Source organism: Helianthus annuus, chromosome 7 (genome assembly GCF_002127325.2).
Source record: "Helianthus annuus cultivar XRQ/B chromosome 7, HanXRQr2.0-SUNRISE, whole genome shotgun sequence".
NCBI classification, from domain to species: domain Eukaryota; kingdom Viridiplantae; phylum Streptophyta; class Magnoliopsida; order Asterales; family Asteraceae; genus Helianthus; species Helianthus annuus.
Genome location: NC_035439.2, coordinates 58,712,785 through 58,726,683, shown reverse-complemented (window position 1 = coordinate 58,726,683; position 13,899 = coordinate 58,712,785).

Below are 13,899 nucleotides of genomic sequence, written 5' to 3'. Positions count from 1 at the left end.
ATGTAGGACCATTCAAAATTGTAGAACGGATTGGAAAGGTGGCCTACAGGTTGGAATTACCGGCTGAGTTGGGTAATGTCCATGATGTATTTCACGTATCGCAGCTAAAGAAGTGTTTGGTTGATGAAATACTAGTAGTACCATTTCAAGAACTAAAGATAGATGACAAATTACAGTTTGTCGAAGAACCAATTGAGATTATGGATCGGGAAGTGAAAGTTCGTAAACATAGCCATATACCGATTGTGAGAGTTCGTTGGAACTCAAGACGTGGTCCAGAGTTCACGTGGGAACGCGAGGACCAGATGAAACTTAAGTATCCCCATTTGTTCCCCAAAGACCAGTCAAAACCTAGCGAACCTAGTGTTGATGCAACTAGTGAATTTCGGGACGAAATTCCCATTCAAGTTGGGGAGGATGTGACACCCCAGGAAAACCAACAAACGATATAACTTACCTAGCTTTAACTTATCTAGCTTTCTCAGTGAGTGCGTACCAAATTTCGGGACGAAATTTCTTTTTAGTTGGGGATACTGTGACAACTCGTAATTTGAACCTATTTTCTGTAACGTTACGTGCTTATGTGAACTGTTATGATTATTGAATGTTATGATTATGCGCTTTGTGTAACGTAATGTATGTATGTATTTATATAATGGCCCAAACGCACAACATGATCCGATCGCACAACACACACACCCGATCACACAAGCCCACTTGGGGCCGTATCCATTGCAATCGGACAAAAGGGGCAGCCCGTGATGGGCCGGCCCACTCCTTTTCTACGCAAACAAGAACTCATCTTTGGGTTTTGTTTTCTCATTTGTCACAACTCTCAAACATAACACACAACCCTAGTTCTCTCATTCTCTCCTCTCAAACTTGACGGCAAGCACCTCTTCCTCATTTGAAGATCGTTCCTCGAATCGGATCACCCTCTATCTATCGGACGTGTTTGATCACTTTTAATTCAAGTAACTTTGGTATAATCTGCCGAGCAAACCAAGGTGAGTTCATTGCATTTTCTCAAGCATGCGTCCCGGTGGTTTGGGACAACTGGTAAACATTTGGAAGGGAAACTTGGGGTAAACAACTGGAACATAGAAACAATCATCTACCGGATTGCCTGTAAGGCAATGGGGTAATTAGTTGATAGCGCTATTAGGTTTGGCACCCTCACACCGGGCCGTAAGGACGGGCGTGAACTAATTACTGGCACAACTTGTGAATACATCGCGGATATAAGACCTCCTACAGCTTGTCAAGGTTGTTTGATACCTTGACTTTGACCAATGCCTGGTTATGGGCATTGGGGTTAGGCATTCCCATCATTGACGCTGCATTCGGTACAATAATCAAGTTAACAACGTCATCTGAACCAAACAACGAGTTGATTTAACTAATATCTGGTAACTTCACACGTAAGCAACACCTTGAACTCACCAGCGTAGTCTGACACACTTGTTTGCATGCTTGTAGGTCATTAACGTATGGAACATGGACTTGCTATCTGGGAGTGCTGGAGTGGTCATGGATCGAGGCTCTTGGATTAACTTACATTTGATACATTGGTTTTAAGTATTATTATGAAACATTTGCTAAACGATATTTATATGCTTCCGCTACACAACACTTTGTGATTTGATATTATGTTTCATTTAAGTATTTACCATTGGTTCAATGTGATCGGTGGCTCGAACTCTGATGCGTAACACGCCTCGCGGGATTTCCGCAGGTGGGATTTTGGGGGGTGTTACAATAAGCAAGTACGTGTTTTGGTTTTTGTGTAGTGATTAGTGAATGATTAGGGTTAAGAATCATTAGGAGTTCACTAATTACCCTATACATCCCCAAGTATCATATTTTACATAAGTACACCATCTCAAAACAATTTCACAGTTTCACCACCAAGTTCATACATTTGACAAATCTTTCAACAGTAACACATAACCATGCTCACATACAATATACTTAACTGAATCAAAGCGTTACAGTTTCATAGTAAACTAATTGTGCAACTAAACAACTAAACAACCAATGAACGTGCAATAAATGCGAAATAGGAATCTTGGGAACTCGAGTTGTCACATTATCCCCAACGTGAAAGAAATTTCGTCCCGAAATTTAGCATGCGGTTACTAAGGAAGCTAGGTAAGTTGTATCGTTTACTGATTTTCCTGGGATGTCACATCATCCCCCCGTTGATTTGGAATTTCGTCCCGAAATTCTGTAGTATTAGCTTCAGCCTCAGTAGTGGTTGCACGGTTTTCGAATAACTGGGGATACTTAGGTTCCATTTGATATTCTCGTTCCCAGGTATACTCTGGGCCACGACGGGAGTTCCAACGAACTCGTACAAGAGGTATTCTAGTGTTCTTGAGGACCTTAACATCCTGGTCCATTATTTCAACTGGTTCCTCGACGAACTACAACCACTCGTCGATAGTGAGTTCCTTAAAAGGAACTATGAGGGTCTCATCTGACAGACACTTCGTCAGATTCGACACGTGGAATACGTTGTGAACTGCACCGAGTTCAGCTGGTAGGTTTAGTCTGTAGGCTACCTTGCCTATTCTTTCAGTGATTTCGAACGGTCCAACATACCGTGGATTAAGCTTACCTCGTTTACCAAAACGAACCACACCCTTCCAGGGTGAGACTTTGAGTAGCACTCGATCCCCAACTTGGAATTCGAGCGGTTTTCTGCGTTTATCAGCGTAGCTTTTCTGGCGATCACGAGCTGCCGCCATGCGTTGTCGTATCTGTGCTATTCGTTCAGTAGCATCAACTACCATTTCTGGACCTGTGATTTGACTATCCCCCACCTCTGCCCAACAGAGAGGTGACCGGCATTTACGTCCGTACAATGCCTCGAATGGAGCGGCTTGTATGCTGGTGTGGTAACTGTTGTTGTATGAAAACTCCACTAATGGGAGATGCTTTTCCCAGCTGTTGCCGAAATCAATAACACATGCCCGAAGCATGTCTTCTAGGGTTTGAATCGTGCGCTCAGACTGCCCATCCGTCTGAGGGTGGTAAGCTGTACTCATGTCTAATCGAGAGCCAAAAGCTTTATGCATTGCTTGCTATAGTTCTGAAGTGAATCGTGCATCCCGATCCAAAATAATGGAGGTTGGCACTCCGTGCCTCGAAACAACTTCCTTCAAGTAGACGTCTGCTAGAGTAGAGAACTTATCCGTTTCTTTGATAGCCAAGAAATGAGCAGACTTTGTGAGTCGATCTACGATCACCCAAATAGTATCATTCCCATGCTGGGATCTAGGCAGGCCAGTAACAAAATCCATGGAAATTTCTTCCATTTCCACTGCGGTATCTTTGGTTGCTGAAGTAGGCCAGAGGGTTTCTGGTACTCTGTCTTGACTCTCGCACAAGTCAAACATTTACCTACGTAAGTAGCGATGTGGGCCTTTATGCTAGGCCACCAATATGTAGTTCTAAGATCGTGGTACATTTTATCCGATCCTGGATGTACCGAGTAGCGAGACTTATGAGCTTCGTCCATCACAAGTTCTCGTAAACCGCCGTATAGTGGGACCCAAATACGTCCTGTTACATAATAGGCTCCGTCTTCCCTTGGTTCTAATCGTTGCCTTGAGCCGCATAAGGCTTCAGCCTTGACGTTTTCTGGTTTCAATGCTTCCACCTGAGCATCTCGTATCTGTGCAGGAAGATCAGACTGAATGGTGAGCTGCAAAGCTTGTACACGCCTAGGTAAAGTATCTTTTCGACTGAGAGCGTCAGCCACAACATTGGCTTTGCCTGGATGGTACTTGATGGCGCATTCGTAATCGATAAGTAACTCGACCCATCGTCGTTGACGCATGTTCAATTCCTTCTGCTTGAAGATATGCTCGAGACTCCTGTGATCGGTGTAAATAGTGCACTTGGTACCGTACAGGTAGTGTCGCCATATCTTAAGCGCAAAAACAACAGCTCCCAGCTGTAAATCGTGTGTCGTGTAGTTCCATTCATGAACTTTGAGTTGCCGCGAGGCGTAGGCGATAACTTTATCCCGCTGCATCAACACACAACCAAGCCCCTGTATCGATGCGTCACAATAGACCACAAAATCATCCGTGCCCTCTGGCAATAAGAGAATAGGTGCGCTTCATAGTCTATCCTTCAGGTACTGAAAAGCCGTTTCTTGTGTATTACCCCAACGATAGGTAACACCTTTCTATGTCAGCATTGTAAGCGGCTGTGCGATCTTGGAGAAGTCTTTGATGAATCGTCTGTAGTACCCCGCCAAACCCAAGAATTGGCGTATTTCCGTTGGCGTACGCGGTGCAGGCCAGTTCCTGATCGAATCTACCTTGGATGGATCAACATGAATCCCATCCCTGTTCACCACATGGCCTAAGAAGTGGACTTCACGAAGCCAGAAGTCGCATTTTGAAAACTTGGCGTACAGTTGTTCCTTTCGAAGAAGTTCCAAGATAAGACGTAAGTGCTGCTCGTGTTCCTCCTGACTCTTGGAGTAGATCAGAATGTCCTCGATGAAGACGATGATGAACTTGTCTAGATAGGGTTTGCACACCCTGTTCATTAGATCCATGAAAACTGCAGGCGCGTTCGTAAGCCCGAAAGGCATGACTAGAAACTCGTAATGGCCGTAGCGAGTTCTGAATGCTGTCTTGGAGACGTCCTCATCCCGGACTCTCAGCTGATGATACCCTGACCTCAGATCGATCTTGGAGTAGTAGGTCGACCCTTGCAACTGGTCGAATAAGTCATCAATACGCGACAGAGGGTAACGGTTCTTCACTGTCACCTTGTTCAGTTCACGGTAATCAATGCACATCCTGAAAGTACCGTCCTTCTTCTTCACAAACAGTACTGGAGCTCCCCAAGGCGAAGACCTTGGACGAATGAAGCCCTTATCCAAGAGCTCTTGTAGTTGCTTAGACAGTTCTTCCAGTTCAGTTGGAGCTAAACGATACGGTGCGCGAGCTATAGGTGTTGCTCCTGTAGCTAGCTCGACTTGAAACTCGACCTGGCGATGCGGCGGTAGACCAGGTAAATCTTCAGGAAACACTTGAGGAAAATCACGTACAACTGGAATATCCTCTATTCTTTTCTCCTTCGTCGATGCATCAGTAACTAGTGCCAAAATGGCAGTGTGACCCTTTCGTAAACATTTTTGTGCCTTCAAGAAACAGATGATGCCAACCACAGCACCACTCTTGTCGCCCTGAACTTCGAGAGGTTCTTTACCCGAACGATGAATACGAATAATCTTCTCCTTACATAAGATCTCTGCTTGCTGCTTGGATAACCAATCCATGCCGATGACGATGTCGAAACTACCCAGCACTATAGGAATGAGGTCGATGGAGAAAGCTTGACCAGCGAGGATAAGATTACAACCCTGAACTATGTGTGTAGTCTCTAGACTTTTACCATTAGCTAACTCTACGACATGTTTGGTGTTTAGGGGAGTTGGTGCACGTTTTAACATTTGGCTAACTTTCAAAGACACATAACTTGTATCCGCACCCAGATCAAACAATACAGTAACATAAATGTCATCGAGAAGAAACTTACCCATAACTACGTTGGGATCATTTCTGGCATCACCCTGCCCCAACACAAATGCACGACCCCTTGCTTCGTTGCCGTTGTTGTTCCCACCGTTGTTGTTGTTGCCATTTCCCTGATTGTTGTTATTGTTGCGATTCTGGTTCTGGTTTAACTGGGGGCAATCACGCTTGAAATGACCTTCAGCCCCACACTGAAAACATCCCCTGTTGCCCCGCTGTTGCTGCTGCTGCGGGTTCTGTGGAGCTGGTGGTGGGTGTTGCTGATTCTGATTTGCAGGTCGCGAACTGATGCAGTCTTTAGCTTCATGCCCTATCTTGAGACATCTCTGACAACGCTCCTTGCGACACCGTCCACTGTGGTGTCTGTTGCACCTGTTACATAGTGGGTGAATTCCCCGATATCCACCCTGCCCCTGATTGCCTGAAGAGTGCTGACTGGGACTCTGATAACTGTCAGTCTTTCGCTGCTGAACCTGTGACTGAACTGAAGCTGATCCCTTGCTGGAATCCCCATCCCATTTTCTCTTGTTGCCACTTGGAGTAGCAGAAGTAGTAACAGCAGTAGTGGTAGCACTGATGCGTTTTGGCAGCTTGTTCTGTTCCACTGCCTGATCCGTAATACGATGAGCAAGGCGCTGAATAGCTTGGATATTATCAAGATTAGCCGATGTCACATGGCTCTGAGTCTCTGGCGCTAACCCCTTGAGATACAACTCAACACGCTTAATTGGAGGGTCCACCATAGTTGGACACAGCACGGCCAGCTCGTTTGACCTTTTAGTATAAGCTTCAATTTCTGACCCAGTCATTTTCAGATGGTACAACTCATCCTCCAACTTGTGGATGTCTTCCCGTGTGCAGTATTCCCTTTTGATCAGTTCCTTGAAATCATTCCAAGGGGTGGCGTTAGCAGCTGCCAACCCTAAAATCTACACTTGCGCGTTCCACCAAGTTAGCGCAATTCCCTCTAAAGTACCATTGGCATATTTCACCCTGCGAGCCTCAGGGCATTCACACATTTCGAACACAGACTCAAGCTTTTCGAACCAATGGAGGAGTCCAACCGCTCCTTCAGTGCCACTAAACGTGCTTGGACGACAGTCCATGAAGTTCTTGAAAGTACAGACGGGTTGTGGGGCGTGTTGACCTATTGTGTACAAATAGGACAAAGTTAAACACAAGAGTTAATGTAGGATCTAAAGATCCTAGTGTGAATCACATCCGCATGGTATCCTACCTGCTTGTGCAGCTGCAAGTGCCGCAGCTACTTGTTCATTGATAAGAGCCGTCAACTGGGCTTGAGTCATGTTCACACGTCCAGACATGATCTTCATAATAAAAGTAGAACGAGTGAGAATGGTTCGCGAGTGGTGCGATGACAGAAGAGTGTAAGCACATAGGTGTTCTCAAGCAATAACAGATAGTGAGCAATGTAATCTAAGCATACCACTAGCAAAGTTCTATGTAATTCTAGCAAGTAGGCAATAAACATAAACCTTATTACCTAGGATGTTGAGTCTTGCACGTGGAGTGAAGCGTCGTTGTGGATCGTTGAGAGCACTGTACTGGTTATAGTCTGGTTTTAATAAAAACGTTTTCCCCATAATAAAACCAAGTTCTCTATAACCAATGGCTCTGATACCAATCTGTCACACCCCCAAAATCCACCTGCGGAGTATCACCGCTTGGGAGCGTGACTGACCAGGATCAAGCCACCAATCATATAGAACAACGTATAAAGTAAAAGTCATTGCAAATTAACCAAACCAATCCATATGAAAGGTGTTCCAAAACATAAATATGTTATCACTGTTTAGCAGAAGCGTATAAGTAAAACCCAACATAATAAAGTATGAAATGTCATAAGTGTTTAACAAAACAATCACGATCCAAGCCCACAACGACCAGCTCCTCCCTGTGCAAGCTCCATGTATCTAACGACCTGCAAGGCATGTAACAGAGGATCAACAACTAGTTGAGCGAGTTCACAGTTTATAGTTCAGTAATTGTTATAGTATAATAAGCCTTGTGTTCGTTCATTAAGTCATGTATCGTATTAGTTCGTATCGCGGCCCTCTAGGCATGTATGCGAAGATTAAGGAAAGTTCTCAAGTATTCTAGACTAGGTATATTTGTATCGCGGCCACCCGGCACATGTGCGAAGTTTAGCGTATAGTTCGCAGCCTTCCTAGGCATGTGTGCGAAGATTAGTCATATTATCGTAGCCAACCCTGGCATGTGTGCGAAGATCAGTCATATTATCGCAGCCAACCCCGGCGTGTGTGCGAAGATCAGTTCTATAAGTATCACTAGTCTAGTCGTATCTTATCAATAACCCTTCCTCACCCGAGGACCATATAATTAAGTTCCATATGCTAGGTAAGTACAAGTAAATAATCCAAACCCATTCCCACCCTGGGAACCCCATGCCTTGGCTGTGTGAACTCACCTTGGTTTGCTCGGTATGTTATTGCTTCTAGAGTTAATTAAATGTCTAAGTCCGTTACACACGACCTAGGATACATTGCACATGATTCGATGTAAGTGTTACATTCAAGTAGGGTTTACAAGTCACTGATAACCAAGCAATTGTGTTATGTGCGTTCATTGTGTACAGAATGATATGATAAATGTTGTTCATGCATACGGTAATGTACAGCAACATAAGTAAATAACATTCAGTAACATACATACAGTGGTGACAGGCTAATCATTTTTCATACAATATTAAGTTGGTTCTGTCAACAGCTCAGCAAATTCGGACAGTATGAACATTGATAAAACTCAGACTACACAAGTATCATGAAGTTCGGACAAGTGCAACAAGCATAAAGCTCAGACAAGCAATCCCCTAGTGAAACTCGGACCAAGAGGCATTCCCTTCACAAATTCGGACAAAAGGGGAGGGGGTTTCCCTGCTTACAAGTTCAGACAAGAGGGGGTGGGGGGTTAAAACTCGGACAGGGGCATGGCCAAAAACTCTGACCAAGTGTTACACTCACAAAGCTCGGACCCTTACACAATGATAAAACTCGGACCTTTATGCTCATCACAAAACTCGGACAACAACCACTACAAAAATTCGGACCATATAATTCTTTGAAAAGGTTGGACCCTTTACATATCCATTCTAAAAATTCGGACCTTATCATGCATATATATAAAACTCGGATTCCTTAACTTCCTATTAAAAGTCGGACCAAAGAAATCAAAAGTCGGACCACTACTTTTTAAATGAAATTCGGACACTTTGATATATGAAAAATTCGGATCCCATACATATTCACAAAAGTCGGACTAGCATGCATGATTTAAAAGTCGGATTATTAATTACGGTTACAAAACTCTGACTTCCATAACTCATTAGATATTCAATTCCATCGCACGATTGTAATAGTTACGTTCTTGGTTTTAACACGATCAGGAAACCCTAACTCATACAGTGCATAGCAGAAATCAAATCAATAGTTAACATTTCTAACATACCATGAATCTAAATCATCTGGCAATCTACTGTACGACTAATCAACAACATTATCACAATAATCAGAATCGAATCAACAATTACAGAACTAGCATATGAAGAACTAGGGTTTACAAGAATCAAGAATTGATAACAATCAAATGATCAACAAACAATTAACTTGGATTGATTCTAGAGAAAGTGTGGAATCAAGGGTGATTAAGAACTTGTGCCAATGATGATGATGATTGCCAGAGAAGATCAGAGCATAAGCAAGTACGTGTTTTGGTTTTTGTGTAGTGATTAGTGAATAATTAGGGTTAAGAATCATTAGGATTTCACTAATTACCCTATACATCCCCAAGTATCATATTTTACATAAGTACACCATCTCAAAACAATTTCACAGTTTCACCACCAAGTTCATACATTTGACAAATCTTTCAAAAGTAACACATAACCATGCTCACATACAATATACTTAACTGAATCAAAACGTTACAGTTTCATAGTAAACTAATTGTGCAACTAAACAACTAAACAACCAATGAACGTGCAATAAATGCGAAATAGGAATCTTGGGAACTCGAGTTGTCACAGTCAGATTGACATTCGTTTGGGATGGATGTGTTTGTGTATGATGGCTTTGAAGTTTTCGTTGTAGCATTTTAAAATCAGAGAAGTATCCCTACCTTTCAGGTCGTTCGATCGAACGGTCATTCGATCGAATAGCGATCCGTCCAGCGAGGCATTTCTCAGAGAACAAGTTCACAGCAGAATGATCATTCGATCGGATGTCACTCCGATCGGATGGCAATCCGTTAGAAATGACACACTTTGAAAATGTTAAAAATGTTTAAGTATTGATGAACAAGTGCAATCCGATCCGATTGTCGTTCGATCGGATGGCAATCCGATCGGACGGCAATCCGTTTGACGTCCTGATCCTTTTGAAATTTGAATTATCTTGCAAAGTTTGAAAAGTTTTGCGGTTTGATCGAGACGGTTTGACCACGTGTTAAACAACGGGAACTCCACCAAGACCCAGGTTACCCGATCGAACGGGAATCTCCCTAGTCCGATTAGTTAATTGTTCATGATCGTTGTTTATGTTCAACTCGCTAAGTCGATTGTCTCGTTTGGTAGAAATCAGATCTCAAACCGACACATCACTAGAGAAGAGTGGACGGCCTGAATGAGCTCCGATTCTATCGGTTTTGAGTGCATTGAGTGTAAAAGAGTTGAAAGAAAAGTTAAGAAATCATCTTTCAATCCTTTGAACTTTGAAAAAGTTTAGATCTATGCGAAAACAGTGTTTAATCATGTTGAAATCCTTTAGATCTGAGTTGTTGTTGGTGGAATAAGGCCAAGGCTTGAAGTTCATCAGAACCACATGATGACATCATCCTAGAACAACTCAAATCCGCTGATTTCACGATCAAAAGTTGAGATTCGAAGGTGAAAATGATGAAGAAGTGTGTGTAGATGATAGATGTACAAGATTTGAGTTGAAAACTTATAAGAATCGTGAGAAATCGAGAGAAAAGAGGGCTTGAGCGTGCTGGTCGGAGAGAGAGCTGTCACATCACTGTTTATGATGTGACAAGGGGTATTTATAGGTTGCCAAAAGAGGAAAGGGGCACAGGTGTCGGATCGGATGGCACATCGATTGGATGGCCATCCGATCGGATGGTCATCCGTACGGATGACCATTCAATCGAATGGTCATTCGATCGAAGTGATCCGGCGAGTTAGATTAATTGTTTCGTTTTGCGTGTTGAGCGTTGCGATGCGTTTAAGCGAGCGTTGATCAAGCGATGCGAGAGATTTAATTAATAGCCACACGAATACTATATCTAACATACAATCATCATAATTAACTTGCGTCTGGCGTTTACGATTAGTTTGCGTTGCGATAGAGTTGCGATTGCGTTTTGATAAATCACCACAAACATAATATAAACATGCACAAGTAACACATAAATAGCACACACACGTAAAACAATATACAGAACCTGTAAGTCAAGTTGCGAATGCGATGGCGATGCGATTAGCGTTAAATAGATCAGCGATAATCATCGATTAAACCTCGATTATTTATAGATACTCCACATAATACAACTAAAGCAACAAATAATAGAATTCGATTACAAGTAAAGGTGTACAATCAATAGTTAAGCAAGGAGTGACAGATTGCAATTGGCAATCTTTTCTTCCTTTGACTTTGACTTTGACTTGTACTTTGACTTTCCAAAAACGGGGTGTTAAAGAATGAATAGTCATGACTAAGAGGAGGTGGGACTTCATTAAATCCCTTGAAGCCCACATTGGTCATGTCATTACTCTTCTTTAACCCACCCATCATGTGTTTCATTAGAAAAGACGAACCTCTAAATTGACTTAATTTCTTTTAAAGTTCAACGATTTTTAGTTGTGCGTCTGACAAATTTTTGCATTTTTCAGAAATCTCTTTTGTTTTCTCACTCATCGTGTCATGAGCTAAGTCTATGATTTGAAGTTTTTCGTTTAATTTGCAGGTTAAAGCTTCAATTTCAGTTTCATAACCTTTTTCTTCTTTAAATACATAGACTCATTTCTTTTTACGAAAAAAGTTTGATTTTTTTATGTTAGAAATCTCACTCACCAGACTTTGGTTTTGTCTTGACAACTGTCAACTTCACCCTGTAATTCACGACATCTCAAACAAACAGACTTAGTACTTACCTCTCCAATTTGTTTGTCAAAGTTGGCCATGAGAGCCGCAAGGTTAGCTACCTTCTTTCTATATGCAGTTTCCTTCTCTTCAGCATCCTGTTCATCAGACTTTTGCTTTTCTTCTTCAGCTTTAGTAGTCTGATCATCTGTAACCACTTCAGATTCAATCACCTTGTATGTGACAACCCTCATAATTACAGGTACTGTACAATTAATTAATTTTAATTATGTGCTTAATGATTGTTCTTGATAACAACTGACACTTTACACTGCTTACTGATTTATGTTACATACATACATGTGCATCACTTTACATACAGTCACTCCATTTATTTCATACAGACTCTTAGTGACAAATCTGATGCACAAAGCACAGTTAGCATAGTGAGCGGATAACTCAGGCACATGCTGACAATGCCAGCACATAGCCAGACACTATATTGAGGCCAGTATGAGCCAGAGACAGGACACTACCATAGTAGGGAGTGTAGGGAAGTGAGGACCATAAAACTGCGTCACTAGGTGATAATTATAGTACCGAGAAGTGCCTAAGACACACTATAAATGCAGAATTATGCATTTATTATTAAAAATTCTGCATTGTAAAATGCTAGTAGAGTGCAAAAATATGGCAGAATGGTCATGTATACTTTCCTAAGTGCCGGGAATAATTTGTGTTACAAAAATATATATAAAAGGCATTATTCGGACTAGTTAAACACTTTAACGGAGCTGTCTAACCGGACAACCGGACATTACCCGAGACACCAAATTTTTGTCAGTTACATAGTATTATTATTTTTGGCTAGTCTTGATCCCCGTTTGCCATAACACCCACTAAAAATCAACAAACCAATATATATGATCAAGTTACTTACATTCTAACTAACAATTACATTTTAGTTCCAAAATCTTTACCTTAACCCCCCCCCCCCCCAAACTGATTTTCGGTCCCAAGTGGACCCACCCCAACATTTTCACCATTCCTCATAATCTTCTCTTAGATTATAACCTAATATTTTAATTGATGTTGCTTGTTGAGATAACCAAAATATTGAAAGAACATCCTATAAGTATGGAGCTCTAGATCACTTATCATTCCATAGATCACATTCCTCCACCTCACTCTCTCCCTCTCACTTTCGGCTCCACCCGAACCGCCACCATCACCACCATTTTCACACCACCATCTTCCATTTTACAGGCTCATTCAAGTGTAGGAGGTTGATACAAGAAGGTTTACATCTTGTGGAGCTTCAAGGAAGCTTTGTTCTTGCTTGTTCCTCATCTTTTTCTCATCTACTTCACTAAGATTCCACCCTAGCCTAGTGCTAGTAGTAAGTTCTTGTAAACCTTTATTCATCTTATTTGTATGGTTAACATTGTAGTATGATGCTTATGTTACAACTAAAATACAAGAACACTAAACATAAACCTAAAAGTTAGACATAAAGTTTACTTATGATTGAAACGTGAAGATGACATAATGTGACTAGTAATATATTGTTAAGAATATGTTGTTATTTTTATGATGAATCTTGGATGTGTGATGCTAATCACCTTATGAATCTTATTAAATAATATTTAGTAATATGATTTAACAAGATTAGAGAATGGTTATGTATTACAAAAATAACCACTTTCTAGTAAGACATGAACTTGATGAAAATGATTTCTTTTCAAAATATAGATTAACTAGTAAGTTGATGAGCTTGTGAATCAAAGAATGACAAGGGACTTTTGTAAAGAAACCAAGTTAGAAAAGCGGTTTTGGAAAAATCATGACTTTACATATACTTACATTATTTTTAGAAGAAAAATAAGTGTAAGAACATTTATTTACAAGAAGAGTTCAAAAAGTTAATTTTTGTAAATATTATTTACAAGTTGTGAAAACGTAACTCGTTTAAGAAAGTGATTTTTAACGAAATAAATACACTTTGGAAGGTAACTAAGCCTACTAAAAGCTTCACTAAGTTACTACGCATTCTCAGGAAATATCAAGTTCATGAATGTTATGTAACAAGTATATTTTTGCTCTTGGTGATGTAAAGTTGTTTAAAGGATTGTTTGCTGATTGATTTTGAAAAGAAAATGATACGCTAGTAAGCGTGGACGCCTCCATTTACAAAGGAAACTCTGGCGAAATTTTTCTAGAAT